Genomic DNA, 9,015 nt, shown 5'->3' on the forward strand with positions numbered 1-9,015 from the left:
TGTGGGTGTTGGGAAGGAAGACATCTTTCTCTACCCTTTTAGGTTCTTCTGGCTGGCCTAAGAATTAAATGGCATGAGACAGATTAACAGGAGAAAATCAAACAAAGTTTAATAACATGTATACATGGGAGAGACCCAGAAAAAATGAGTAACTCATCAAAATGGCCGACTTTTACATACCATCTTCAGCTAAGGACAAAAGAGGATATTGAGGGTGGGGAGAGTCAGTTTGGGAGGTTACCAGGAAAAGCACAGTAAACAAGGGTGAGATTGTGATGCAGATTTAAGTCTTTGCCTTCTCCATTGATAAGTTTCTTGAGTACTGGTCACCCTACTCTTCCTGGTACAGTGAAGAGGACATCCTTACAAATGGAGATTTCCCTTTATATATGTAAATATTTCTTACAAAAGGGTAACTCCTATTCAGTTTTCAGAGTGTTTCCCATGTCTGCTATTTCTCAAAAAATAACCAGCTTAAAATAATTCATATGCCAAAGAGACATATTTTGGGGTGACAAATTCTGCTTCCCTACATGGGAGAATTTACTAACACTAATTGATCCCACTGTGATGGGCTTATGTGCTGTGCTAAAGTGGATGGATTTTATTGGGTAGATAATTGGAAGTTGATATTGTTACTGAATTGAACTTGGATCTGCTCACCCACCACACAGCAAAGCCAATTTACTGACACCAGGTTGTGGTGAAGGAAAGTACAGTGTTTACTGCCAGGTGCCAAACAAGGAGAATGGGCAGTTCATGCTCAAAAGACCCAAACTTCCAGATGGCTTTCAGGGAAGGGTTTCTAAAGGCAATATTTAGGGTGAGGGTTGTAGCTCACAGACTTTCTTCTGATTGGTTGGTTGTGAGGTAACATGGTGATATTTCAGGAATCTTAATCATCAACCTTCTTGTTCCAACCAGTCTGGGGTCAGCATGTAGTCACCATTCTTTACCTGGGTGGGGGGGTCTTAGTTTCTGTATAACAACCCAACGATATGCATTGGATTGTTATGTATATCCCTTGAGGAGGAACTAAAACTGTTTTACTGCTGAACTTGCTTCGTGACTGCTTTTCCTTTGTTTCTACATTCCCTCATTTCCCTAATTAGTAACTGCCTGAGTCTGCTCTTTGGAACTCAAGGAAGGCTTAGGGGACCAAAGCCTTTTTCTACAAAGAAGAAACGGGACACAGAGGGGCTTTTGTACCCAGAAGGGTTCCACAGGTTTCTGCTTGTTATATATATATAAATACACACACACACACACACACACACACACACATTTTCCTGGCTATAGATTTATTTAACAAAAAACAATCTCCTCCAACTTTATTGAGGTAGCTGACCATATCCACAACTGAATTCACCTCTAAACTGGAATCTGGTTGCTGAACCCACCCCAGCCTTGATTTTCTTGTCCACACCAGGGGGCACAGAGCTTCTCTGTAGGTGTCTCTGTAGGCGTCCCCTCAGGTGAGTCTTGCAGGTCACTCTCTCTCCAGACCCTTGGGCCTTGACCTGTCAGTCTCAAGATGGCTGTGGTTCAGGGGGCAGGTGGAAGTTATCACAGAGATACTGGACACCCTCCTTGGTAAGGTACCAATAGAAACGTCTTCAGGCAAACTGTTCTTTCACATAGCCTTGTCATTTGAGAGAGTGAATGGCCTTCATAATGTGAAGATTGGGCACATTCTTATCTGCCAGCTCCAGGCTATAGGGGAGTAGAATTTGCCACCCTAAAATATGTCTCTTTGGCATGTTAATTGTTTTGAGGTGGTTATTTTCTGAGAAACAGCAGACACGGGAAGGGCTCTGAAAACCTAGTAGGAGTTGCCCTTTTGTAAGGGACATCTCCATTTGTAAGGGTGTCTCCCTCCTTGCTGGAAGAGGAGGATGACCATGATCTCTGCAAACACTTATCAATGGAGAAGGCAATGACTTAAATCTGCATCCCACTCACCCTTGTTTACTTGCTTATCCTGATAACCTCCCATCACTGACTCTCCCCACCCTCAACATCTTCTTTTGTCTTTAGCTGACAGTGGTGTTCAAGATGAGGGCTCTGGCCATTTCGGTGAGTTACTCAGTTTTCCTGGGTTTCTCCCATGTATACATGTTACTAAACTTTGATTTTCTCCTGTTAATTTGTTTCATGTCAATTTAATCCCTAGACCAGGCAAGAGAGCCTAGAAGGGTAGAGGAAAACTTCTTCCTCCCCAACAGGGTGTTTAGGCATGGGATATCCTTCTTGGCCACCATCAGTCCCTCCTTAAAAAGGAGTCAATAAGTGGCAATCTGGTTCTTCTTGGGCATCAAGATCTTGCTGCTGTAGCCTCCAGGGCTGGAGCTGGAAAACACTCAGGTCTATATTTGAGCAATATTACTTGGGTAGTGAAACCTAGCAGGACCCTGGGGCTCCTGGGCACAGAAGTTTTTCCGTGTCCCCTGTCTCTTGTTTGTAGGGAATAGACTCTATCCTCCATGACCTTCCCTGAGTTCCAAAGGGCAGATTTGAAGTTGCTAATCAGGGAAGGGAGAGGATGCAGAGACAAGGGAGGAGCAGCCAAGAAACAATAGTGCAGCCTTGGGGCAAGGTCCTGGTTCCCCTTGAAGGGATACATATAACAATATCTTTGAGCTCTTTACAGAACTAAAACCCCCAACAAATGGAAGATGTTAGCATTCTTCATTCCAGAGAAGATCACAGTTTGATAACCTAGAGAAGTTTATCAGGAGACCACCTGAGGCCAGATTAATGGAACCAGAAAAGCTCATCAGGAGACCACCTGAGACCAGATTAAAGGAGTGCAGGCCCTGCACACACCCTGATTTTTTATCAGCAACTCCTCTGCCCTTGAACCATTGCTATAAAACTCACCAAATCCTCCCAGGTTGGGACAAACAGTTTTTCAGGGCACGAGCCCACTGTGTCCCCCTTTGCCTGCCAAAGCAATAAAGCTATTCTTTCCTACCTCACCCAAAACTCTCTGAGATTTGATTCAGTACTGATGCACAGAGGCCAAGTTTTCAGCATTAGTAGTACGGTGATGGAAAGATTGAAAAGAGAGAATTCTTGTGAGTAAACACCTGATGTTTTAGTTGCCTGCAATCTTAATTATGAGCCAACCATATAATGGGGTTCTGTGGTTACCCAGCAATCTCACATCAACCTTAGACATTAGAGAAATTTAGCATTCATATCAAGAAAGGACAGAACCCTTCTAGACCATGCACTGATCAGATCATGTCTGTGTTACATTATTCAGTTTCAGCACTCACATTTTATTTTATGTTATTTTATTTTATTTATTTTTGGCCACTGTGCAGCTTGTGGGATCTTAGTTCCCTGACCAGGGATCAAACCCAGGCCCTAACCACAGGACCACCAGGGAATTCCTGCAGCACCCACATTTTAAAACAGGCAATACTGTAACAAAGATTCTCTCCTTAACCAAACTTAGGCTCCTCTAAGACCTATTTTCAACTAGGCCTTGAACTTGGCCCATGTTTTTTTTTTTTTTTTTTTTTTTTACTCCAATAAAGATGTTAAAAATAATTGTAATTAATTAATTAAAAGATAAATAAACAAATGAAGTTTGGAAAGTTCCATACAAGTGGTGGAAATTAGGAAAAGTGGGTGAACACAAGTCAATCGTGTGGGCTAGGAAGGAGGAGAAAAGAGAAGGGGTTTGTAAGCTGGTATAACTTGATAGCAGCTGGGCTTTGATGCAGAAAGGATGGGTCTCTTTGGTGTGGTAGGGAGAGCCCACAGTTCTTTTCCTTCTTCCCTGCCTGTCTCCCTTCCTTCTTCCTTACACAGAAAGACCCTCAAATGTCAGCGGTCTTATCACAGTGAAAGACAGAGACAGATGAAAATGGCATTGAATAAATGGGGGATTTAGAGAGATTAGCTTTCATATTCCCTAATTGTTTTAAGCTATTGGCGTGTGAAAGTTTTATGGGTTGTGGTCAACTCATATAAAGTACTGGGGTCAACAAAGAGTTATTTCTACCTTTCCCAGGTTACTTTTTATTAAAAATGACTTGTCTAAATCTTCAAAATGTTTAGATTTAAAATGTTGATCATCTGATTTCCACCCTTGATGTGAATGCTTTTCATGTTTAAGGAAGACAATATCTCAACACGTATATTAAAGTTAGTTTCTCACCAACCCACCCTCAAAGAATAATGAAAGCAAAAGCTGAGATGTGGGGGAAACTTTTACGTTTAAATTGATTTAATCATAACTGAGTAATGGTTGGGCCCATGTTTTATCTTCAGCCTACATAGCCCAGTTGTAGCAAGAATCCTGCTAAGTCAGTTTACTTAGGATCCTTCTACCCTTGATGTTGCCTCCTAGTAATTTTCCATCCACTGACTCCTCACTCAGCTCAAGGCTATAAATCCCCAACTGTCTTGGCTGTATTTGGAGATGAGATGAATCTTTCTCCCCTATTACAATACTTCGATTGCAATAGTCTTTTTTAAAAAAATTTGTGTCTGCATTGGGTCTTCGTTGCTGTGCATGGGCTTTCTCTAGTTGCAGCGAGCAGGGGCTACTCTTCGATGTGGTTTGGGGGCTTCTCGTTACGGTGGCTTCTCTTGTTGCGGAGCACGGGCTCTAGGCACGCGGGCTTCAGTAGTTGTGGGACGCAGGCTCAGTAGTTGTGGCTCACGGGGTCTAGAGCACAGGCTCAGTAGTTGTGGCGCAGGGGCTTAGTTGCTCTGCTGCATGTGGGATCTTCCCGGACTGGGGATCAAACCCGTGTCCGCTGCATTGGCAGGCGGATTCGTAACCACTGTGCCACCAGGGAAGCCCTGCAATAGTCTTGAATAATGTCTTCCTTAACATTTTAACAAATGTCAGAATAATTTTTTTAACAATTGACACATTATAAAGTGTCCTGAGAGGATGACCCAAGAACTGAAGGGTCTTGAAATCACATTACTTGGGGTACAGTTAAAGGGTCTAGGGCTTAGTTACAGAGATGTGATTTTAAAAATAGCATAGTTTTTGCTCTGCCTGTATTTCAGTTACTGTGCAGCAGGGGTTCCATCTTGAGAGTCTAAGGACTCAGGAGTGGGGTGTGTCTAGAGGTTTGGTAGGAACTTCTGTCCGGGAAAGGATCAAAGGAAGAACCAAGGAGGCCTCTGGGGGAAGTGAAGTCAGGCAGAGAGAGCCATGTTATCAGCCCAGAGGAAAGCAGTGTCTGGGAGGAAGAAATATTTCTCTACCCTTCTAGGTTCTTCTGGTTTAAGAACTAAAATTGACATAAAACAGGTTAACAGGAGAAAATGAAACAAAGTTTAATAACATGTATACATGGCAGAAACACAGAAAAACTGAGTAACTTGCCAAAATGATCCAAGCTTTTACCTTAAATATCATCCTCAGCTAAAGACAAAAGAGGGGTTGATGGTAGGGAGAGTCAGTTATGGGAGATTACCAGGAAAAGCACAGTAACACAAGGGTGATTGTGATGCAGATTTAAGTCTTTGCCTTCTCCACTGATAACTGTTTCTAGATATTTTGTCATCCTCTTCCTCCAGGCACAGAGAGGGAGACACCCTTACAAATGAAGATTTTCTTTACAAATGTAAAAGTTTCCTACAAAAGAGCAACTCCTACTTGGTTTCCAGAGCTCTTCCCAAGTTTGCTCTTTCTCAGAAAATAACAGCTTAAAACAATTAATATGCCAAAGAGACATATTTCACGGTGGTAATTTCTGCTCCCCTACAGTGGGGACTGTGTTGCTCACCATGGTCTCCTCATCAGGACTGTTGAAAGAGTCCTGAGGAGAGGAGAGATGAAAACAAAAACAGTTCTGTTAGCATCTCTATAAGCTGTTGGAGGAGAATGGTTGCTCTACTGTGGTTCCTCCTCACAGATGGAGCCTCACTGTATTCACTCCAGTGAGGCATTCATGTGGGGATTCTCATGCTCTTGTCTGGACCTAATCCCAGTAGAAAGATAGACGGTACAGGGAAAGGGTCTAGAAAGCAACTAGACCCAGGAAGAAGGATTGGAGACCTCACCTGGTGTCAGTGAAACAGGAGGCAAGGGAGCACAGCACAACCTTTAAAAGAATGACATAGCCATACGACATGACAAAAACTGGTTAGAACCAACTAGGTCCAAAATGGCAGAAGATTTGACTTCCAGTAGACCTTGAGCCTCATTATATTCTCATTGTAATACGTTAGCATATGATAAATGACACACCCACCAGTGCCATGACAGTTCTGAGGCCAACCATAAAAGGTCAAAAAGTGGACGGTGACCCAATTCCTGGAAATCTCTGTCCCTGCCCCCCATATAGTTGGAATAATCCACCCACTCACTAGCCTATGAAATTACCCAGCCCATAAAAACTAACCATGACATATTTCAGGCCTCTCACCTTCTGAGATGGCCCACACTCTGTCTGTGGAGTGTGTGTCTCTCTAAATAAATCCACTTCTTACCTATCACTTTGTCTCTCACTGAATTCTTTCTGCAACAAGACATCAAGAACCAGAGCTTCATTAAGTCCTGAGACCAGGTGTGTGATTTCAATTAAAAGACCGAGGGTTCAAGTCCCAATCTGAGTTGCATGGTTTTGGTTTCATCAGCTCTACTTTTGCCAGCAAGAGCGGTACTACATGCCAGGATGAGAGGACGCATTGGCCAGCAAAGATGACACACTGACTTTAATGGAATTTGAGAAGAGTTGGGGTCCCTATGATTGGATAGGTTGGGCAGAACCTAAGAAATACAGCTCTAGGACTATACTTTTGACAAGTTTTATCCCCAGGCTGGTGTTGCCAAGGAAAACATGATTACCTTTGTAAAGATATGGATAATGATTTCTAAGAGCATAGTACCCACCTTCCTAATCCTAAAAGTTCCTACCTAGTGCAGTGTCTGGCATATACATACAGGGGCTCAGACATTTGTTGATTTCCGAAAACATTATAGGACAGTCATTTATCTTTAAATCCAATTCAACACAATAATAATAATAACAACAACAGCAGCTAATGTTTGCCAAGCATCTAAGTGCTTTCTGAGCACTGCCTCATTTAATGCTCCAGGCAACCCTGCCTGGTAATTACCAGCTTCATTTGACAGAAGAGAAAACAGTACCCCTGAGAACTGCATAACTAGGTGGTAAGCTCCTCTGTAATCCTAGTGTGTTTGTGTGCATAGATATATGCAGATGCTCCGTAGATAGCAGACCTCAGTTGAAAGGGGGAAGCTGAGGTTTGGGGCCAAGTCTAACTGACCATGAAGTGTACACAGTTTCCAACACTCTTCTCAAGCATGAAAACATTTTGTGCTTCCTCGGGCATGCCAAGTCCTGCCTGGTAGAGAAAAGAGGGAGAGAGGTTTCCTTCTCTAGAGGCCCACAGAATCGGACCAAAAAGAGAGGAGAATCCATGCACAGTGTCATAGAGGATAACTTCTGCATAATAGAGGCCACGCAGAGTTCTTGTTCATTTACTCAGCACCATCTGTGTGTCAGGTGCTACTTAATGTACTGGGAACACAGCTGCATGGCCTGGCTTTGGGTCCAGATCCTTAGTTCTTTATTTTTGCAGCTCTGATAAGTGTTTTTAGGATTATTTGATGTGCTTCTGGTCCCCAGACAAGTCAATCTGACTTGCATGCTTCTCACTCATGATTTCCTTACAATTTGGTGGATCGTTGAGGAACCATGAAAAAATAAAAAATATGAGGATGGTATGTATGATGTACCTTTTTTAAAAATTATTTTTGTAATAAATTGGAAAATGATGAAAGTGAACCATTAAAATTAGCTGTAATCCTATCACTGGCAATGTCTACCGTAAAAGCCAGTGTCTTCTTATACACACACACACACACACACACACTTTTTTTTCTTTTCTTTTTTTAATAAAACTGGGATCGCTGTCTCATAACTTTTTCTTTCTTGTTTTTAAATAAAAATAGCTTCCCCCCACCTATAAACAAAATCCATGCATATTGTATGGAGACCAGAAACCATAGCAATGTATAATAAGGAAGTATTCCTGTTTTGTCTGTCAGTCTAAAAGGACAGTTCTAAAGGACTGCCCTATTTTGTAGGGTTGACGGAGGGAAGAAGGAATGAAAGAGAAAACTTCATTTCTCTTTCTACTCACAACACTTATGACACCAAACCAGTGGGTTTTCCACACCAAGCTATTCTCCAATTCTCTGCAGACACCAACTGGGTGTCTCATAATTCAATTCAATTCTGACACTATCTGCCTGGAGGTAACATCAGAACCCACAGGGTAAGGGCTCAGTCCCAGAAGATGGCCCCACTTCAGATGCCAATCCCAAGCAGTAGGTCCATAGTTTACCCACAGCTCATGTCCCACTTGGCAACAAACTGGAGGTGTCCATGACTCTTTCCTTGTGTTCAATAATTTGCTAAAACAGCTTACAGAACTCGGGGAAACATGTTTATTACTTTATTCTAAAAGATACAACTCACATAAAGAACAAAATCTTACTGTATAGCACAGGGAATTCCCCGGTGGTCCAGTGGTTAAGACTCAGTGCTTTCACTGCCGAGGGCAGGGGTTCAATCCCTGGTCGGGGAACTAAGATCCCACAAGCTGCGTGGTGTGCCCCACCCGCCAAAAATGGGGCTGTTGTGAACTGGATGTTCTAAGCAGGACTAAGGAGGACAATTTAGTTGTGTCCCCTGCATTAAGCAGCACACAGTAGGGGCTCAGTAAACAGTGAAGAAAAATGTAGAGGTGGGACATAAAAGTCAAGGTGGTTGGCAAAGTTGCCGTTAACTTTACAAGTCAATATCTTGTAATAAACTATAATGGAAAAGAATCTGTGAAATAACTGAATCACTTTGCTGTACACCTGAAACTAAAAAAAAGCACTGTATATCAACTATTAAAAAAATAAAAAAGATACAACCCAGGAACAGCCAAATGGAAGAGCTGCACAAGGCAAGGTATGTAGGAAGGGGCAGAGAGCTTCCAAGTCTTCTCCAGGCATGCCAC

At 42.5% G+C, this 9,015-nt stretch overlaps 1 pseudogene; it reads right to left on the reverse strand.

The window, feature by feature from the left end:
* Nucleotides 1-1,331: 1,331 nt before the first annotated feature.
* LOC137775829 (small ribosomal subunit protein eS10-like) lies at nt 1,332-7,335 on the reverse strand (annotated as a pseudogene).
* Nucleotides 7,336-9,015: the final 1,680 nt, after the last annotated feature.

This window comes from Eschrichtius robustus, chromosome 13 (genome assembly GCF_028021215.1).
Source record: "Eschrichtius robustus isolate mEscRob2 chromosome 13, mEscRob2.pri, whole genome shotgun sequence".
NCBI classification, from domain to species: Eukaryota; Metazoa; Chordata; class Mammalia; order Artiodactyla; family Eschrichtiidae; genus Eschrichtius; species Eschrichtius robustus.